Source organism: Aulonocara stuartgranti (assembly GCF_965226115.1).
Source record: "Aulonocara stuartgranti genome assembly, chromosome: 13".
Classification (NCBI taxonomy): domain Eukaryota; kingdom Metazoa; phylum Chordata; class Actinopteri; order Cichliformes; family Cichlidae; genus Aulonocara; species Aulonocara stuartgranti.
This window is the reverse complement of record NC_138949.1, coordinates 33,202,155-33,224,257: the sequence shown is the minus strand read 5'-3', so window position 1 is coordinate 33,224,257 and position 22,103 is coordinate 33,202,155. Positions and strand designations below refer to the sequence as shown.

The 22,103-nt window shown below is 42.7% G+C and overlaps 1 long non-coding RNA gene across 2 annotated transcripts; it reads right to left on the bottom strand.

Moving 5' to 3' along the window:
- Positions 1 to 1,402: 1,402 nt before the first annotated feature.
- On the bottom strand, positions 1,403 to 21,810 carry LOC309720861. Of its 2 annotated transcripts, none has more exons than XR_014280581.1 (7): positions 21,671 to 21,810; positions 21,015 to 21,140; positions 20,416 to 20,511; positions 17,850 to 18,035; positions 17,377 to 17,473; positions 3,260 to 3,436; positions 1,403 to 2,052 (listed from the first exon to the last, which is right to left on the bottom strand). It is a non-coding gene; the product is annotated as an uncharacterized lncRNA (long non-coding RNA). The 2 variants fall into 2 exon arrangements; XR_014280582.1 differs by having other exon boundaries at positions 17,377 to 17,436.
- Positions 21,811 to 22,103: the final 293 nt, after the last annotated feature.

Here is a 22,103-nt window from a genome sequence, read left to right as displayed (position 1 = left end):
ACTCCAGTAAGCCACACCCAGGTGTCTGTGCCTGAGAGAGAAAAGAGGGAAAACCCAGAGCAATCCTCTGGTGGGAGGAGTCACAAACAACCACAACACTGAATCATAACATATGCATGTCCGCAGATGATTTTTACTACTGCACTTTGTGATCTTTTTATCTAGAAAGGTGCTATATAAATACAATTGTACTTACTTTTTACTTCTTCTGCATGATTTCTTTGTGTGCTGCTCAGACCACCAGATGGCGCCTGAGGACCAGTTTACTCTGACACGTCTGTAGTTCTCCGCAGCCTCCACGCATCTAAACCCACTCTGGATTTACATCTACACTTCCAGCTTTCTGCTCCACGCTCACTATAAAAATGAGGCCGTTTTTAACGTAACAAAAATCCCCAGAGAGGAAACTGTTCTGTGTCCACGTCATCATTCAAGTCAATAAGTCAACATTTACTCTGCATTTAAACAAAGACAAAAACAGAAGACGGAACCAAAAGAAACTGAACTAGGTCTTCCTCATAGCCGACACAAACATGACACGACTCCGACTGACTGACATCACCAGTAAATTCAAACCGACTCCCCAAACCTGATGAAACTCGTCACAGAACAGCAGAGCTTCAGTTAAACTTCCAGGAAGCAGGAACCATGTATTTGCACCTGTGCAGGTAAAAAGTGACAGCAGGGAAAACAGCAGGGCACCTGGAGAGGCAACAAGATGAGCCTAAAAAGAAATGGCTTGGCAGGCAGTGGTCAGACCATCATCTCCTGACCTCTCGCTGGTTTTGCTTCAGTTAGCATTAGACGAGCTTCTCCAGGACGGCACATCCACGCGTGCCGTCACCAGAAGGTTTGCCTTGTCTGCCAGCACAGTGTCACGAGTGTGGAGGAGAAGCCAGGAGACAGCCATTAAACAGCAGGAACTGCAGCAGGTCCAGTATCTGCTCCTTTACATGAGGAGGAGCCCTGCCAGCAAACGACCTCCAGCGTGCTCCTCATGGGCAACCGGTCAGACTTCATGAGGGTTTTTTCCTACTGTGAACGTCATGAATCAATAAATTGAGATGTTTGAACCTTGTGATCAAAATGTGAGTATAATGGAGACAAAGACGGCTCGGCTTTTCAAACCTGTCAGGTGAGGCCTAAGAAGAGAGATAAAGTAGATATGCTGACAACATCCGTCAGCTGAGTTTACGACTCCTACACAATCAACATCGTTTTATCTTTCCAGCCTGTCAATCATCCTAATGCATCACACAATAACTCGTTTCCATGAAGTCCAACGCCTGGAAACGGGAATTTGAAAAATTTAATAAACTTTTTGTTTTTAGCTGGAAAAAAAAAGCCTCTGTTTGTAAAATCAGAGTTACAAATGTAATTTTGAGCGCGGAGGTCACGGGAGGTGAACTCGGGTCAAAGTGGGGAAGAGGAGCGGCGCGCGCTCTCAGGGATTTCAGGTATTTCCGAAGCCTGCGGCGAACGATGCTGCGAGGGGCCTCTTGCCGCATCGGAGCGAGGGGTTAGAATCAATGTGCGGAGACATTTGGCGGCAGTCTGCGGGTTTTCCTGTGGAGGTGGGGCCGGAGGGGAAGGAGGGCCTCTGGGATGCCACAGCAGGAGGCAGGGAGGCCGAGGTCACAGCCGAAGAGGAGAATGGAGGAGAGTTTAAAGAGCAAGAGGCAAAAACACAGATTCAAATGTTACATAAATGAGCTGCGACATCTTCTTCATTTTAAATAATGTTTGGAGGCTTGTGGAGTTTCTCCTTTTAACATAACGACAAAAACAACAACCCTGCTGTCTGCACTGAGCATGACAGCCGGCTGGTTGTAACGGTTGTAAGAACAGCGGCTCTGCAGAGGTTAATGTGGAGGGAAACCAAACAGGCTGTGGTGACGGAGTGATGAGTGCAGGACAGATGAAAGGGTGCGGGAGGAGAGATGAGTGATTCAGTCATCCAGACGTCCCAGAGGAGAGGAAACGCCGTGTTGACCGACAGTCTGCACCTCCACCTCCTGCTTCTTCATTTTCATCTCCTACAACTGTTTCCCTCTGAAATTCATAAAACATGCTTCAAAAACTGCTCGTGGTTAATCGTCCAATTATTTTTGCTTCTAATTGTGTATAAAATGGCTTTAATTCCCAAACAGTTGATGCCAAACTTTAAATCGGGTCATGGAAAAGTCACAACAGCTAATCTACTGATTTGGTTTCTGGAAATTAGACAATTTTTTAAGATTTAGTTCAATTTCATTTATATAGTTCAATGTGTTTAATATTGTGACATAGTAATCCGACAGTAAGAGTTTGCAGGATGATTTGCAGGCTGGTGGGGTTTGTGGTGGAGCAGATCATCTTTAGGTTCAGGTTTTTAAATCTTATTTTTAATGTTACTGTCACTGGAAATATCTCGGTTAACATTAAACATTAAGAATTACCGAGGGTCAGAAAAATATGGCAGTTTGGTTTAAGAGAAGACCTCAGAGTCCAACATTGTTTCAGCATCATTTTCTCGACTTCCAGTTAATGTTACCAGGTGTTGACGTGAATTACAGTTTTACTAAATTTCTCCCGAGGCAGCAGTTTTAAATGCTGAAGTGCACCTGTGTCATGTTTCTAAGTACAGAATCTCCAATAAGCGGAGTATTTCCCACAGTGGGTGTGATGCAGAGTTGAGGGTGAGCTGAGGGACAGCTAACCAGGGCGGAGCTACTCTAACCCACACCGGCTACAGGGGTCTGGCTCTCTGCAGGGTTTCCTTCAGCGGTGCAGAGCTGTGCCTCTACACCAACTAAAAGTCTGTTTGTTGCTAGCAGCATTAGCATTAGCAAGGAGTAAATAACATGTGACGTAGCTGCAGGTCGCTATAGATAGTAGTTAAGCTAAAGGTTCAGCAAACAGACCCAAAAGAGTTCAATAACTGAACACTGAGCCAAAGATTATGTGCTTGGATAAAAGTTGTGTAACTTACAGTGTGAAATAGGTCGCAACATAAAAGATGGGCAGTAATAGAGCTGGGATGATCAACTAGCAGCAGAACACCAGAATGCACTGAACCACAGGAAGTGATACAATACCACACCTGCTATTTGTTATGCGACCGCCTACATTTGGGTCATTTCCATGGATTTGCTTCAGCTTTAGCACCAAATCACAATATACAGTCGCTTCAAGGTTCTTTATAGTTCAATATTAGCGCGAAACCCCAACAATCCAACAACCGTTTGATGAGGAAGCACTTTGTGACAGTGGGAAGCACCTCCTGGATCCCTGGATCCAGTTTCCAGCACCCGGAACAAGAAAATGACTTGACTCATTTATCACCCTCCACATCCAGTAACTACAGTTTTTGTTGGACATGTGAGGAACTGGCTGTAGCTGTGGCACCATCAGGAACAGAGATATGGGTGTGGCTCTCCATATTGATGTCAGCCTGCTGGAAAATTGACAGTGGAGATGCAAACGTGTTATCGTGGGAGATGAAAGAAAGCCAAACATCAGATTTAAATTCTCAGCTGCCTGATGATGAATTTCCTGTTTTGACAGAGTTTCATCTGATCTATTATCTAATAACACAAACACACAATCTGATCTCGAACTTCCTGTTCACCTATTCCACTTAATATCTTTCCATGTGACCGCTCGCTGCCTTTACAGAGCAGGTTGCCGTTAATCTTCCGTACACGCTTCTCTTCACGCCGGCTTTTATCGTGAAAACAAGTTTTGCATTAGGCTCAGTCACGTCTGCACTGGCTTCCCCGTTCCCCCCCTGAGCCGTACACCTCGGCGTCCTCCTACACAAATATTCGCAGCATTAATTAAAATCCTCTCTGTCAAAGTGTGACTGACATGTATTCGCTGAGCGTGACACAAAGCTGGGAGGAAGTCATGTAAAGGTTACATTTTCCATTTATACCCGAGGCACTGAGGCTTATGTTAACAGCAGGATTATTTCTGTCAGGTGATCAGCACACAAAACAAATGAAGTCATTAGTTTGAAAACATCCACATATTTTTAAAGAAACACATCAGAATCAGCTGATTTTCACTGTACAGTAACTTCAGTATGTTTAATGAAGCCATGCAAAATTTTACCTTCATACCACAAATATTTTCAGAGTTACACGCACTCGAAGCTGTCAGTCAAATGTGGTATTTAAAATGTAATCTGACTGAATCAACACTGCGTGAGAAACAAACACCTGTTTGATCAGGTAATGGACCAGAAACCGAATTTTTACACACTTGTACAAAAAAAGGAAAATTAAATTAAATCCCAAATCACAACAACTGTTGCCTCAGGTGCTTTATATTGTAAGATAAAGACGCTACAATAATACAGAGAAAACCCAACAATCATGAGACCCCGTATGAGCAAACGCTTTGGCAACAGTGGGAAGAAAAATCTCCCTTTTAACAGGAAGAACCCTCCAGCAGAACCAGGCCCAGGGAGGGGCGGCCAACAAGGAGTGATGTGCACTACGTTGCACATTTACCAATTTTTTCTTGTAAATTTGCCGCATTCGACGTAAAGCAGTCACACACTCTTGTGTGAAGGACTTTTATTGTGAAAGGAAGAAACAGGAGAGTTTTAGAAGGGTTTCCAGTAGAGATCGGTTAACCATGTTGGATAGATTGTCTTCAATAAATCTCAAATTTAAATGAATTCTTTTATAGAATAAAAATCCGGCCTGGAGAGTCGTCGCGCTAATAGTCCCTGGACATCACAGGCGTCGCGAATGCCAGAGAACGAGATTCAATTCAATTCAATTCAATTTTATTTATATAGCGCCAAATCACAACAAAAGTCGCCTCAAGGCGCTTCATAGATACAGAGAAAAACCCAACAATCATATGACCCCCTATGAGCAAGCACTTTGGCGACAGTGGGAAGGAAAAACTCCCTTTTAACAGGAAGAAACCTCCGGCAGAACCAGGCTCAGGGAGGGGCGGCCATCTGCTGCGACCGGTTGGGGTGAGAGAAGGAAGACAGGATAAAGACATGCTGTGGAAGAGAGACAGAGGTTAATAACAGATATGATTCAATGCAGAGAGGTCTATTAATACATAGTGAGTGAGAAAGGTGACTGAGATTCACACCGTTGGAGTCTCGGGGGTGCCGACCTCCAGCCGTCGGCACCGAGACGCTTCAGGACGAAGACGAGGAGAATTGTTGGACCAAACCGAGCCACCTGCAGCCACCGTGCCGCAGGGGTCGACGTGTTCAGGTCTCGCAGCCGAAGGTTTACATGTTTAAAAGCTTCGGGGGTCGTCACCCTGAGCGCCCCACCTGTGGAAAGCCTCGAGCCTCCAACAGCGTCACAGACTAAAGCTCGAGCCGGTTTCCCATTAGGTCAGTGCTTGCCCCCAGAGGGCAATTGTTTTTAGCTCCCCTTTCCCTCCTCTCACACCAAATACCGCACAGAGCTGCAATTAGACACTCCATTATATAAAGGCATATTCAGATAACAGGGGCACCAATGAGGTAAGTATGTGCCCTTTGTTGTGGGATTAATGAGTTTTTTAATAAAACAAAAAAAAATGCCCACTTCTTTATTGTCATGACCTAATGAGTGTGCCGGTGGCGCCAGGCCATGTTGGTGGGAAAGTGCCGCGGTTGTACCCGTCTCTCCGTCCTTTCCGTGCACCTGCATCCACCCCCTTCTCCCAGCGCCGGCCCGTGCTTTCCGGACCCCTCCTCCAGTGTTTGTATTCAAAGCTAGGAGCCAAACAAATGTTTAATTACCATAAAATGCTATCGGCATTTCGCCCTCTGACTCAATGAATGGCAACATAGAGCTCATTGAGGTTATCAACATGGGGACCAGTGGTCAATTGGGTCATTGATTTGGATTGTTTGACAGACCCGGAGCCAAGGCTGCAGGAGAAAGCAAAGTTCAAAAATCCCCCTCAGTTGAATCGAGAAGTTTGGCACAGAATCTGTTGGAAGGGGCTGTCAGGAGCGATTAGGGGGCATGAAAGGGCTCAGCGATCAAACGGGGCCTGTTCCAACGCTGCGCATTTAATTAGAATTTGCATGCCTTTGTTCCTGACCCTTCAGCGGGCATGATCTGATTACAAGGGTGAACAGTTACCGCCGGGGGAACGGGGAGCTTGCAACGTGCGCCCGCGCTTTTTCGCCCGGCAAAACGCGGCAGGTATTCTACGCAGGTGCAAATGGGTTGTGGGTGATGGCGACCCACGGCCGGACGCAAACTCAGAGCAGCTGGAGGGACGGAGGTGTGCGGGGGGGCAGCCGGAAAATATCCGACCCCCAAATGCTTCTGCTTCATTTCTGCCTCCTGCTGAATTGTGGGAGTTTGGGGAGGGGAGGGGCTGACTGAAGCGCTCCGTGGCCCATTAATTGGGAGGCACAGCGCCCTTTGACCCCTATGATGATGCAGGGTGACAGGGCAAATGGCGAGAGGTGATTGGCTAGCAGCTACAGCAGTTGAATCTGCCACCAGTGGTGTTCGAGGGTGGAAAAGGGCAGCGTGGACCCAAACTCTGCCCCGCCCCCCCCCAATTCTTTGCTCCTCCATCCAGTTTTATTAGTTTTTGTGGCAGATTTTTTTCTGTCATTTTTGCAAAACTTTTCTATTAATCGATTAAATATAGATATTTTACTCTAACAGCATGGCACAAAATAATCATCCCTTAAGTCAAATTTGCATATTTATTTCCCTACTTTACTGTAACTCCTCATAGCCTTTAATGACAATCACAATTCATATTCATGTCTCATTCTGATGATAATTAATAATACCTGAAATTCATTTGTGTTCCATGCTTTTTGCTGTTGTGATTGTTTAGATGATCGGGAACTGTGATGTGAAATGCTGATATTTGTTATACCAGTAATAATAAAAGTACACATTCATAATTTATACATTTATATTGTTAAGTTACCAAATTATTCCTAAAAAACCTTAATAACTGCCTTTAAGAGTCAATTATTATTAGTCGTAATATTAACAGTAACAAAGGAACTTGAATACTCAGAGTATTTATATAGATTAAGTTGTGTTAAATATTACAGAAACAGCTTTTTACTCGAATATTTTGAGTTCCCGACACATTTTGAATTTATTAAACTGTTTCCAGTTAATCTGGACTTTATATGAGCATCACATATTTAATAACATGACCTTCATGATGTGAATGTTTTCCCAGTTCGTACATTTACAGATTTTCTAAGTGTATAAAATTGATTGGTTGTGGTTTTTAATCAGCTGTACTTATGAAGTTATGCAGGTTAAAAAGTGCTGCAAAATTATTTTTAAAGCGTCAGATTCATTCATGTACATGCTGGGAAAATATTCTTACTATGAGGGTAAACTTTTGCATTTGTTGTTCCACAAACACCCTCCTCCTCCTCCCGTCTCTGTCCCCCACACACATTTTGGGAATTGAGACGTCCTCTGACATGCCGTACTCGGATTTCCGGGTCACACTCAGGAAGCACAAATTAGAGAAATGAGGAAAGCCAGTAGAGTCCAGGTGGAGTGACGGCTGTCAGCACAGACAGCAAAGTGCAGAGTGATGCTCTGCTCAGAGTACAAGGAAAACTTTGTGTGTGTGAGAGTTTATTTTTAAGCAACTTTAATTCAATAAATTAGACTTTTTTTTAATGTAAATTTGATAAATTAGTAAAACTTAAAACACCTCATGTGCTCATTTAACCATTTATCAGATCTGATGCTTAGTTTAATATTCAGTGCTTTTTACTGGAAAACGCTTTTATTTCAATAATAAAGCCATAAATGTGTTTCAATAAAATGAAAACTCACTTGAAATTATTATTGCTTTGATTCACAAACCCACCACCTACTGACCAATCAGACCTCTGGGATCCTCCAGACCCTCAAGTGAGGACAGTAAGAGGGTTACGGTTACAAGCTCCGCCCCTTTTATAAGCTCGTGTCTACACTGATGACTCATCGGTCGATGAGCAGCGGGGATGGCGGCAGTGAAAAGATGATTTACTCATTTAACAGTTATTGATAACTGTGTTGAATCAAAGTATCAACACAGTTATCAATAACACCACATTTCAGGACACGGTAGGTTAACGACGAACACATTCCTCTCAGTTGTTTGCAGTTTTGTTATTCTGTCTTAAACGTTTTGGTGCATTACTCTGGAATAAATATGTTATTGCTTTGATTTTAGTTGAAGCTTTTTCAGCTGTTTCCATGATTTTTGTCTTCATGATCATTTTTTCACACTGATGTTTGTGATTTTCTTGTATCCTTGCCGGGACTGAAGGATGTGAGTAAAAACAGCTCCGGCGAGCTTTCCTGTATCAGGGAAACATGATGTGATGTGATCTGAAGGACTGGTGTGTTTTTGTGTGACGGAGGTCATTAGCGTGTTGTTTCTTTGTTAAAGTGTCTCCAGTGTGTCTGGGATGACGGCACGCACCCCATCCTCCTCCCACGTCTCTGCACCTCCACCCAGCTCTTTCTTGTTATTTATAGTATTCTTGTGTTTCTTTATGGAAGAGCTGCGCTGAATGAGAAGACTGACAATGTGACAATAAAAGCTTCTTATCCATTTTTCTCCTTAACAGATGTTTTGGTTGAAACATTTACTAAGACTTTACGTTTCGTTTCAGTGGATTTTAACTTAAGTCTGATTATTTTCATCTTCAGTACAGTAGGGCTGCTCTTTACAGTAGTAAAGATACTTTGGTGCACAAAAAGGCCGACAGGTTTTGGCCTGTGTGATGTGCAGATGTTGGTTCCTGCTGCAGGTCACGCTACTGTGCCACACGGACCAGCAAAAAGCTTTAAATATTTGTTTTTGGTTCATTATGTGCATTTTTGTCTGGACATCTGATGGAACAGGGACTCAAACTCGTGACCCATCTGTTATTGGGTTGGAGACAGGTGAGCAGAGGTGAGTCTGTCTCTTAGAGCCGGAGCTCAGAGATTCACAGCAGCGATATGCGAGACTGCAAAGCTTGGTATCAATCCAAAACCAAGCAAACACTGGGCCAGTACTGATACAGATACTGTGAACTTCTGCAGGATGGAGCAGTGTGTCAAACACATCTTTAAACTTGGGCACTGATGCAGTTGACGGCAGTAATTCGGGCGTGGCTCTGCGTCAGTATGGACAGTTACAGTTACAGGGCTGTGATGATGGCACTGCTGGAACATGTCACAACCAATGCAGGGCGCCCGCAGCAGCCTAGAAACGACGCTGCTGCAACGTGAAACAGGATCACAGCGTCTGCACCGTGCCTCGCACTCAAAGCACTTATATCTGATCTCGTCTTACGTACTCACCCCCTCGTACACTCTTCTTCAGCTTCCCCTCTGTCTGTTCCACCTGCTCGCCTGACTACCACAGGACTCAGAGCCTTTAGTTGTTCTGCCCGAGACTTTGGAATCCACTTCCACCAGACCTCCGGATCACAAACTCTCTACTTTTAAATCACATCTTCAAACCCATCTGTTCATAAATGCATCCCCTTCATCATGACTCAGTCTTAGTCCAGTTTGACCTTCTTTAGCTTTTATACTTTCATACTCGTTTACCTTATGTTTTTATTTGGTTGCACTACTGTACTCTGACCTTGAGGGTCTTTAAAGGTGCCTATAAATAAAATTATTACTATTATTGTTATTATTATTCAAAACTTTAACCAGGAAAAAAAAGGTGCTTAATGTTACTCTGTGTTAAACTGTGACACCCAGAGGTCCAGATGTTACTGCTGAATTACAGCGTTGAAGCTGCTACTCAACAAAAGTAATGCATTACAGTGGCCTGTCAGAAGTAATCCAGTACACTGCTCATTACTTTATTCCTTTGTTAGTCTTTAACATGGCCTGAGAAAAAATATAAAGCTGACATCCTTCATCCACGTGAGCTAAAAAACGGTGAAATAATTACTTTTATAACTTTACAAACTTTTCTAAACTTGCCTTCTGTCAACAAAAACAAAAGAGGAAATGAATCTGTGGAAGCATCAGACCGACGTCGCCTGCTTCACAGATAAAATGTGCTGAATCCAAATATGACTATTAGAACAGCTGATTTCTGAATCTGTATGGTTTCCAGTACATTTCATGATTTTTTAAATCATAACTTGTAAGTTTCTATATTCTAATGTGTTTATGTTCACTTCATATATGATAGTATTTCACCTTTAGTTAAACATAAGAAAAAGAAAAATGATATTAAAAACATCACAGTATTTTCTCCCCCCTCAGTTCACATTTAGAGCTCAGCCTGGCAGGTCAGGGTGGGATGATGATGATGATGATGAAGAAATGTGGATACTCAGAGACATGAATGTGTTTCTTTCATCACATTATGTCTCAACCAAACAAAATGTTTGCTGTAACAGAGCAGCAGGACAGCAAAGTACTGTCAACAGCTTATTGGGAAAGAAAATAAAAAATATGACCAATTACTGGACGTGCACGATTACTTTTTGATACTCGGATGGTCCGAGATCAGAGTAGACGTCAAAAGATCAAACAGAGATAACATAAAATTACGTTTTTTCCTTTTAAATGTAACAGTTGCAGTGGAAGGATCATTTAGGCAAAGTGAACAACTTCACAAAGAGACAAAGTTTGACTGCATCTGTTTCAGCAGCAGGTTGCTGCAGGGCCCCGGAGTCGTCTGTGGATCGCTCGACTCACATTCAGCCGTCAGCTCTGACCGTCGCTGCCATAAAGTGAGTCAGGCTGGTTCTCAGTGCAAGACGAGGTTTACGGCTAAAATCATCCGGCGTCAGGACAGAGCCGCAGTCTGTTCATGTACACGTCTTTCTTCCATTTATTTTTCATTTGAATTATAAGCAAAGAGAAGGAAAATCAACTTTTACAAAGATGCTTTGAACTACATTAAATGTATGACGTTCAAAGTTCAAGTAGTGAAGCGCCATCGTGGCCTGCTCAATAATAAAATGAACGTAATGTTTCTGTCCTTAAACTTTCCTCCTCCCTCTACATGGACCAAAGTCCGTCAGTAATTCATTGAGAGCGTACTGTACGTACAGCCACACCGGCGTCACGTCGAGCTCTGCGCTCGTGTTGTTCTGCTTCAGGTCACCGTTCCTCTCTGGGGGAATCGTGGGGGGATCATGGGATTTCATGTGATTTTTGTTAACTGTAACGTGCTTATGTATTTACGTAAACACCGCACGCGCTTGCGTCTTTGAGAGGGCCTTTCTTCGTCACTGCCCGCCATCTGTTGGAGCTGGCAGTACAACCTGCCACTGTGCTCAAAAGGTCGCAGTTCACTGTTCGGCTTTTGATTCCACCGTGTGATTTACTGATGATTCACTAGAGGGACAGATGGAGAGCCCTGGGAATCACTTTATCGCAGGTCATTTTCCAAATGACAAGGACTGACGTTGGGATGACGAAAGTTGAAATGATATGATTTTGGTCGGCGAGCTGGAAGCAACGAGGCGGAAAACGGGCTTCTTGTGCTTGGCCGCGATTTCTGTACTCCCTGAACCCTGAAATAATGACCCTTCCTTGTTCATTAATGTCTACTTGGTCAATCATAACACATCAGAAATGAGTTTAGCATTCAGGCGCAGGACAATTGACCTTGTGTGTGCCCTTCCTCACCAGCGAGCTGTCACAGGGCTTCATTGAGGCAATTAGCTCCGATGTGTCTCCCCATTAAGCTGAGTATCTCCACTGTGTTCTAATGACAGCAGAAAAACATGGCCTAATCATGCCCGGCGTTTCCCCAAGAGTTCACATCCACTGCTAGCCCGAACACCCATGGTGAGCTGAGAGCCGGGGTTACGAGCCCGAAACCATCTGCAACGAGGAAAATGTTCAGGAACAGCAGCAGCAGGAGGGCGACGCTCGTGAGAGGACCACAAAACAGCTCTGCAGAAGCAGAAGCAGGCCAGTTCGTGGGAGCGAAATCGACGCACGATGTTCGGGAGGAAAGTTTTCCCTGGAGTAATGTTAGTACGAGAATCTGGAGCTGCAAGTCCCAAAAATCAAACACTGAGGCTCACTGAGAGTTAAAAAACTGCCTAAATTATTTCAGCTCCAATAAACTGAGCAGTACATCAGGCTGTTCTTCCAGCTGTTAGGGGGTTAGGTTTGATATCCTGACGTCCATGAAGAAGAAGACTTATGAGGGTTAGTGATGCTGGGCTAGCTTACAGTGGGCACCATGTACAGCGCTACAGTGAAGCTAATACGAAGACAGCACAACCAGTGTTGGTTACTTGAAAATAGTAATTAGTTACTGATTACTTCACCAAGAAAGTAATCCAGTTACTTTACTGATTACATATTTTCAAAATAATTAGTTACTTAGTTACTTTTTAAAAACACGATACACAACCTGAATGCGTAATAAAGCCAAAGAGCTTTTAGCCCAATTCTACTTTTTCTGCATCATATAAAACTGAATCAAATGGAAAAGTCTCTTTTTAAAACTTGTTGTATTAGTTTTAAGGCTGTCACGATTAGTCGACAATCGTCGACGACTAATTTAATAGTCGACGCGTCGTTTGAAGCTTTGTAAGATCCCAAAAGACGCAGGAACAAGTAGCAGGATTTAAGAGTGTAATAACGGACTGAAACAGAAGATGGCAGCACTGCATGTACAAGGATGCCTGTCACTACCCGATCTGTACCGGAAACCCGATCGGTACCCCGCATGCGCGAAAGGTGTCTACTTCCGGTCGAAGCGTTTTACGATAGTTACAGGTCAGAGTATCTGTTAAGATGTTAAGAATAACAAGTATCTCTTAAAATGTTTCCGATAATGAAACATTTAATATAATGTAGACAAAAACAAAAAAATAAAAAGATAGTGACAGATCGGGTCTACCCAATCCGTACCGCGCATGTGCAGGGGTTTTCTTCTTCTTCTGTTCGTTTAATGGCAGTGTACTCCCCAGTGTACGAGGATACCGCCACCTGCTGACTGAGCGAATGAACCTTATTGTAAACTGAATTAGCGTCATTACAAACGTGTGTTAAATTTGATTTAGTGATAGTCGAGTGTGTTTATGCTCGTCTGTGTGGAGAGGATTGACTGGAATAGTGATGATGATGTCCGCTATCACTGTCAATTGCCAGTAAACACTTCATCTGGCTGCTGAATCTTCACGTGACATATTATAAAGTCTGTATTATTAACTCTGTAATTAGGCGCCATTCTTCTTATTTTACGGCGCTGTTGTTCAATCGGGGAACGCTTTCTGTTGAGGAGAAAAGCAAAAATTTGTTGCGGATATGGATTATCCATTGTTTAAATGTCCCGGTAGTCGAAAAGGAGGCAGAGCTGTTGGGAAATGCTAGGAGCTAACTGGGCGCTAACCGTATCATTCAAATATATTGAATGTCGCAATGTTGGCAAAGAGAGGAAGTGACGTAAGATTTGCGCATGCGGGGTACCGATCGGGTTTCCGGTACGGATCGGGTAGTGACAATGCCAGCTGCTGTTAAACCCCGAAGAAGAAGAAGAAGCTGTGTCCCAGAATTCATAGCGCAGCCCAGCTCAGTTTCCAACAATGGCGGCAGCTAGTTAGTTTTAATATTACTCTTATTATTCTTTCTGGGTCACAAAATAAACGTTTAACATATTTTCAGGCGAGAATGTAGCTGTGTAAACCTCAAATATCTGCTCAGTTTATCAAGACACCACATATTTTCAAAAGCGGTCCGACGTTTTCGGAGACGTCTGTTACCCACTAGCTTGATAGCGAGCCGGGGGCTAGGCTCACTAGAGCCGTGAGAACACCGGACTCCCGGCAAATCGTTTTCAAACCCACCGCCGTCTTTCGCTACTCAGGTTAAACATGATATACAGTGGGGCAAAAAAGTATTTAGTCAGCCACCGATTGTGCAAGTTCCCCCACCTAAAATGATGACAGAGGTCAGTAATTTGCACCAGAGGTACACTTCAACTGTGAGAGACAGAATGTGAAAAAAAAAATCCATGAATTCACATGGTAGGATTTGTAAAGAATTTATTCGTAAATCAGGGTGGAAAATAAGTATTTGGTCAATAATAAAAATACAACTCAATACTTTGTAACATAACCTTTGTTGGCAATAACAGAGGTCAAACGTTTACTATAGGTCTTTACCAGGTTTGCACACACAGTAGCTGGTATTTTGGCCCATTCCTCCATGCAGATCTTCTCGAGAGCAGTGATGTTTTGGGGCTGTCGCCGAGCAACACGGACTTTCAACTCCCGCCACAGATTTTCTATGGGGTTGAGGTCTGGAGACTGGCTAGGCCACTCCAGGACTTTCAAATGCTTCTTACGGAGCCACTCCTTTGTTGCCCGGGCGATGTGTTTTGGATCATTGTCATGTTGGAAGACCCAGCCTCGTTTCATCTTCAAAGTTCTCACTGATGGAAGGAGGTTTTGGCTCAAAATCTCACGATACATGGCCCCATTCATTCTGTCCTTAACACGGATCAGTCGTCCTGTCCCCTTGGCAGAAAAACAGCCCCATAGCATGATGTTTCCACCCCCATGCTTCACAGTAGGTATGGTGTTCTTGGGATGCAACTCAGTATTCTTCTTCCTCCAAACACGACGAGTTGAGTTTATACCAAAAAGTTCTACTTTGGTTTCATCTGACCACATGACATTCTCCCAATCCTCTGCTGTATCATCCATGTGCTCTCTGGCAAACTTCAGACGGGCCTGGACATGAGGTGACCAAAATACTTATTTTCCACCCTAATTTACGAATAAATTCTTTACAAATCCTACCATGTGAATTCATGGATTTTTTTTCACATTCTGTCTCTCACAGTTGAAGTGTACCTCTGGTGCAAATTACTGACCTCTGTCATCATTTTAAGTGGGGGAACTTGCACAATCGGTGGCTGACTAAATACTTTTTTGCCCCACTGTATAAGTCACTTAGATAACTTAAAAATGTTATTGTTTGTCTTTTTTCAGTATTTTATTTGTTCCTGAGTAAATCGGTTTGGCTGAGATTAAAGTTTTTACACAGCTGAATAAACGTCAAGCAGACAGCTGATTATCAGAAGTGTGAGATGCTCGAGAATTTACTCCGGTGTCCCGTTATATTTTAGATAGCAAGGAGTTTATTAAACTTCACCGAAACAATCTGCAGATTTCATTAAAATGTAATAAACTATCATCTTATCTTTATTTTTAGTTAGCACAGACCTTAAACACTTAAAGCTGTAAGCTAATGATAGTTATATAAGAGCAGATGCTGCAATAAGCTGTACGTTTAACGTCCAATGGATGATGATCTGATTAGTCGGCTAATCGCAAAAATAATCAGTGACTAGTCGACTATCAAAATAATAATTTGTGGCAGCCCTAATTAGTTTTAATCTTTTAACTTTATGCACATTGCATCAAGCAAAAATTAAACTATACAGCATCCCTCTGTGCTTACAGCTTTAAGACATGCTGAATACATAACGCACATGAATGGTGCTGATAAAAAACCGTGAGAAGAAGAGAATGACGATAATTATAATTAATAAGAATAATTCACCAAATTATATAAAATGTGGTGGCCCTGCAGAGCAAGTCTACCAGTAATAAAGCAGTAAAGCGGCCCAGCGTTCTGGTTTCCCTCAAAGACTAACAGGAGGGGTGGAAGTCTGAACTGGAAGCTCTCCAGCCATAACCCCGCTGCTGTAAGGTCACCATCCACCATCTGAGCGCCTAAATTGGATCTGCACTGATGAGATTCTTGTCCAGTTGACCTCATCATGTCTTCACCGTCCCATAATACACCTCGTTTTGTTCTCAAACTGTCTGAGGTGGTCGGGTTATGTAAGCTCTCTCTTTGGACTGTAGTTACACAGATTGTTGTTGAGAGAGCAATCTTTGTTTTCTCCCACTGGTTAAACTTGTGCATTGCTAGTTTGGGGTTTATTTCTGCAGCTTCAGTTCACAGATGTCCCTAAAAACTCATCACAGGCATTTGGATGGTGTTTAATGTTATTGTCCCCATCAAAGTTCTGCAGGACTGCGATCTGTGGGTCTGCAGTCACAGTAGTGGTGGCGTGATGTAAAATCATAGATCCAGTAAAATTAGAATCTGTCTAACCTGCTCGTATTTCTGATGTGGGCTGGAAACAGCAGCAACGTTTAAACATCTAGTTGTGCAAATGAACAACTGAATCTGCCAAACAGGTGACTCCCTCACGCACCAGAGCTCCTCATCTGCATTAGTAGAGTAAACTTACACTTCATTGGTTACTGTTTAACATAGTTACAATCAACCATTCACATTCACACCTGTGGGCAATTTAGGAGATGGTACCTAATAGGGCTGGGCCATATCATACCGTTCACGGTAATACCGGTGTAATTTTGGGCAACGATAGGAAAATGAAATATGGCGATAGAATATGGGTAAAACGCGCATGCGCAGTGCCTTTGTTTACATACGCACATGGCAGCGACGCAGAATGAGAAGAGCGAAAGTGGATCGTTGAATGAAACGATGAACCAGAACTGGTTTGTAAAAATGCTGCAGCTTCACTGGTGGAACTGGTTTAGCTTTCGTCCGTCAGATACACAACAAAGCACAATTTTTGGTAGAGCATGCTAGCGGGCCGCCGTTATTACCGTGTTGTTTGGAAAATACGGCGCACTTAAAATCAATCCTTTGATTTTTCTGACAGTCGACAGAGCCCCTTATAATCCCGTGCGCCTGGTCAGTAAACACAACTCTGGTTGTGTTTACTGACCTCGAGACGATTTTATGTGCACGGTGCTCGAAAATCTGTCAGATGTTTCAGTACGACTTTGCTAAGCTACGAAGCCGCACCGCTTGATGGATTGTCGGAGCGTTACAGCTATCGTGGGCGGAGCCTCGCGGAGTGATACGTACTGTACTTCAACATAATATTACCGTATTGTGTGTGTTTAACCTCTTTTTAAGTTCTGTGGATATTATACTTGGTTATGCTGAGGATGTGTCGGCCAGTTTCCACTGGAAATGCCTTTTGGTTAAACTGTCAGTGAGGAATTTGCACTGTTAAAGTTTATATAACTTTAATGCAGATAAAAAACAGCTGCTTGTTTCAGTGGAAATACATTGATGGGTTTTTTGCACTAATAAAGTTGAGGAGTTGTAAAGTATTTTGTCTAGTGTCAATTATATCGTCAGTTATATCGTTATCACAAATTTTCAAATATATATCGTGATAAATATTTTTGGTCATATCGCCCTGCTCTAGTACCTAACCCACCTCATAAACTTAGGTGGTTCTAAGGAGGGACGAGAGAGTCCAGACTCCCCTCAGAGGAGCTCAGTTCACAACTTGTGTGCTCGATCTCCTTCCTTTGGTTGTATGAAGCTCTTTGAGCAGCATACATGTGAAGGTACTGCAGACAAAATATTTAATGCAGGTACTTACAGTGATGAAGCCTTGTTTTGTTGCAGAGGGGAAATCCTATCCCAGGACTCTTCTTCTATTCTACAAACCAGGTGAAGATGAGAAACCTCCATTAAACCTTAGCATAAAAATAAACACAGTAAAAAGATCCAGTCAGACCTCAAACAAACAAAAAGGTGTGTGTGTGTGTGTGTGTGTGTGTGTGGGGGGGGGGGGGGGGGGGGAGAATCAGCTGTTTCATAAGAAACAGTAATTCACAACTACAGATGAAGTTTAAAAGGTAAGATCAGCTGCTCTGACCACAGCTGGGATCAGACACAAGCAAATTCTGGCACCGAAAAAACACCTGGACAGGTGATCAGGCAACTAAAAATCACAGGGTGGTTGAAGTGAACCACAAGTTAATCAGAGGGTTAAGCTAACACTGGTTATCAAAGCTAAGTTAATGCTAAATGAGTAATGTAAGCAGCTACTTGTTCAGCAAATCAATCTACCTGCCAGGCCTGCGTGCACGCTGGAGGATCCTCAGCCACCTCCAACTTTCCCTTCCAGGTCACAGAGATCCGCCTCTTAGACAATGCCATCAAAGCAATCCCCTAAAAGCTGGAAATGGAGACCTCCTGGCAGGGCCTCCTCACAGCTAGCCTCATGCTAATTACCTGCCTGTCTACAGGAAGCACCTGGAAAAAAGCAAAAGAAGCAAAACACGACTTACCCAAACATTAAGAGATGCACTCCAGAAGTCAAGCTGCCATTATTACAAATTCTTCTTCTGTATAGGGTTTACTGGCGGCTGGCAAACAGCAAAATGGTGCATTACCGCCACCAACTGGTGTGGAGTTGGACCAACATGACAAAAAAAATGTTTTAAAGCCTCTCGAACAAATGGGTCTGCCTTAAAAACCAAAATACAGCCCGATAACTTTCACTTACAGAGGTGGTGCGAAACAAATCAATCAAGGCCAACTTCACGTCCATATCGTCCAGCTTTTTGATCAGTTGTCTCCTTTCAATATCAAACCTCTGACAAGTCAATAAAACATGTTCTATTGTTTCCTGTTCCCTGCTGCAGCCACACTCCCCTGTACAGTGTTTACCTATTAAAACAATGTGCTATTTAAACCAGTGTGTCCGAATCTCAGTCGAGATATAATCGTCTCCTCTCTCCTGGTTCTTCCTGTACTTCTCATTTCCCCCCACCTTCCTTTGGATTTTATAAAACCATCGCCCTTTCCTCTCCTCCTCCCATTGCTTTCACCACCTTTCCTTCATTTTGTATCGTATTCTACTCTTGATCTCCGTCCTACTCACACTAATATCCATACCTACCATCGGTCTCCTTGTTGCGACTTTTGCTGTCCTATCTGTTTCATTTCCTACAACTCCATGATGCGCTGGTACCCATAAGAATGTGACCATAAGCCCCATCATAACAAGTCTGAACAATGTTTGCTGGATCTCTATCAGAATGTCAGTCTGCAGTCTGAGTGACAGTCTTGCAGACTGGCCAGTGACGAGCTCGAGTCTGAACATATCACAGATCTTAGTGGTTTTGTTTCTTCAATCCACTGGACTGCTAACAATACTGAAGCCATTTCACACTCCCTACCTTGATATTAAATTGCTTTCTGTCCCACTGTCCACCCAAAGCTTTTCAATTGCGTTTTCTCTTTTTCCCAGCACGGTTGGAAAACAGTTTTTGTCGGATGTTCCTGACCATGTCCTTGTAAACTTGCCCAGTAATTCAATGTCAGTTGCTCTCTTCTTAGTTGTAATGGCATTTCCCCCATTTCAACCTGTAGTGCTGCTGCAGATGTTGTTTTGAATGCGCCTGAGCAAAGTCTTAGTGCCTGATATTAGATACTATCCAACTTACGAAGACTTGTTCTGGCAGCAGAATTATATACTACACACCCATAATCCAATACTGACCTAATTAACCCAGTATATAAAGCTTTTAAAGATTTCCTATCAGCCCCCCAGTCAGTTCCCACTAAGCACCTCATTATATTCAACACTTTCTTGCATTTGTCTATTATTTTCTGAATATGTACAGTCCATGTCACCCTTTCATCAAACCACAACCCCAAAACTTAAATTGTTTTACCCTTTCTAATGCTTGTCCATATAACCTGACCCTGATGTCAACACCAACTCTTTTTCTTGTAAAAACCATTATTTATTCTTATCAGCTGAGAATTTAAAACCCCGTTTATATGACCATGTTCTATTTCTGTGATTGCCGCCTGTACTTTCTTTACCAAAAAGTCTAACCGTCGTCCTCGTGCCCACATCGCCCCATCGTCTGCAAAAAGTGAAAACCCCATCCCACCCTCTATGTTCTTAAACGCATCATTAATCAGCAGTGGAAACAATAACGGGCTAACTATGCTTCCTTCTCACGTTCCATTTTCTATTGGCAAACTCTCCGAATAATTCCTCCCAATCCTCACTATTATTCCTCGGCCTTCCAAAAAATCCTTAATCCATCTGAACATTCGACCATTTATACCCATTTCCCTCATTTTTATTAATAGACCTTCCCTCCACATCATATCATATCATATATCATACACTTTCTCTATATCAAAAAAGACCGCCAGCACACTCTCCTTACTTGTGCCTTAATATCTCATGTTTTAAACATAAAGCTGGATCCATTGTGCCCCTCCCTCTTCTGAAACCACTCTGATACTGAGCCAAATATCCTTTCTTTTCTACATAGAACACTAATCTTTCATTTATCATTCTCTCCATTATTTTGCAGACGTTGGATGTTAAATGATTACAAATCATTTTAAATAATTTTTGTAAAAGTTGAACATTTCCGCTTTTCTGGAGACAGAAATGACCTCAGTTGGATAAGGGGCGGGGCTAGAAAGTGGCACTTCAAGCCTGATTGGATATGAGAGGCGACCCTTCTTTGAGACCTAAGATCTACTCAGTTTTTTTTTTAAAGGAGCACAAACTAACTGTGCTTTTCTTTATTTCCTGTCTTATACTTCCTGTTCCACTGTTTCATATACATATCAAACGGCACCTCTAGCTCAGGTGACTCACCTGCTGAAAGGTTCATGCAGGTGCAGGTTGGCCCTCAGGCCATTCCCTGTCGTTTCCTTGGTCCAGCCTTGATCTCTTCTTTCTGAGGTCTTTTCACTATAAAAGCGAAAAACCCATCAAAGAACATGACCAAAGGTTTCAAATAATGAAGTTGGTGCACGTTTGACGCTGGCTAAGACTATTTTGAGTTTTTTCTGCATCAGTTTGTGTTGGAAATGTCTGATTAAATTAATTAAAAACGAAAAATCAGACACTAGGTAAAAGTTCAACAAGTTCTGAATGTTTAAATAAATAGTCTTTAACATTTCCGGATGCCAGTTGGAGAGTTGATTATGACTTCTGAAGAGAAGCGGACTGATTCTCTTTTGCTTGTTGTAACAACCCGATTAAATGTGTACATCTGATTCTAGTGACAAATTTAAAGCCAAACTTATTTGTACTATTTAGATAAAATCTGAATGAAAGGGTTTTACAGACGCAAAGAAAGAAAAAACTGCAAAAGACATAAAACTGCACTTATGATTTTATTGCTTTAATCACTAAATTAAAATCTACACCTCTGTGTAGAAGTGATCCCTTCACTCAGAAGCCCCACCCACCTGCTTACGAGGGGCAGCCAATCATCAAGTCCCAACCTGAAAAGTAAGCTGAAAGCTGCAGTTCCTCAAATGTCCACTTGAGGCAGGATCGCTGAGCTGCACCTCTGGACCAATGGGAGTGAAGAACTGAATGACAATTTTGAACAAATTAATATTTTTGTAGCATCCGTATCACACACATCCAACAAGTCAGACAGTTGCTCAGCTGGACATGGTTTAAATACGTTGGAGGATTAAAAATCTACTTTTCAAGCAGCACCTAGTGGCCCTCGGTGGTACTGCACATTGGTTTAACTTTTCATGTTGCTCTTTTTATACACTCTATGTTTTTACTAGACAAAACCCAGAGGATAAGAGCTGATTATTATCGTACCATGATCCTTTGGTTTAACTCTGTTTCTGTCTTATTAAATGCAAAGAAAGAAAGAAACTGCAAAAGACATAAAGCAGTCAGGGAAAAAAAACAGGAAGGGGGAAAGATAAAAGGTCAGTGTGTAATCTGAGTAAAAACAGCACAAAAGAGAGGGCCGAGTTAGCTTGTCGGAGTACAGCTTGTGCCTGCCTGGTTTATTTGTGCGTCTCTTTTTGTGAATGAAATAAAAGCTTGTCCTGTTTAGCGGGCCGCTAACAGTGAAAAAAAGGCTAATAGGGCTGACCTGCTGTTCACCCCGCAGCAGCAAAAACAGAATGAGGAAGAAAAACAGAGGGAAGAGGAGCCGGTATTCTTCTTGTGCACGAACGAGAAGAGCGAACGAGGGACGGGACCAGCGCCGGGTGGCGGATTAGTGAAGGTTATGCCCCTCTGAAGAATGGAGAGAGGAGGAAGAGGAGGAGGCGAGATGAAGGGAGGCTACTGTAGATAATTACGGTGGCCCCTAGAGACAAAGCATGTATAAACTCCAAAACACTTACAAATTCCAAATAGCACGCACAAACTCCTCAACACATACAAAATCCAAAACACATGCAAACTCCAAAACACATACAAAATCCAAAACACGTACAAAATCCAAAACACGTGCAAAATCCAAAACATGTGCAAACTCCAAAACACGTGCAAACTCCAAAACACATGCAAAATCCAAAACA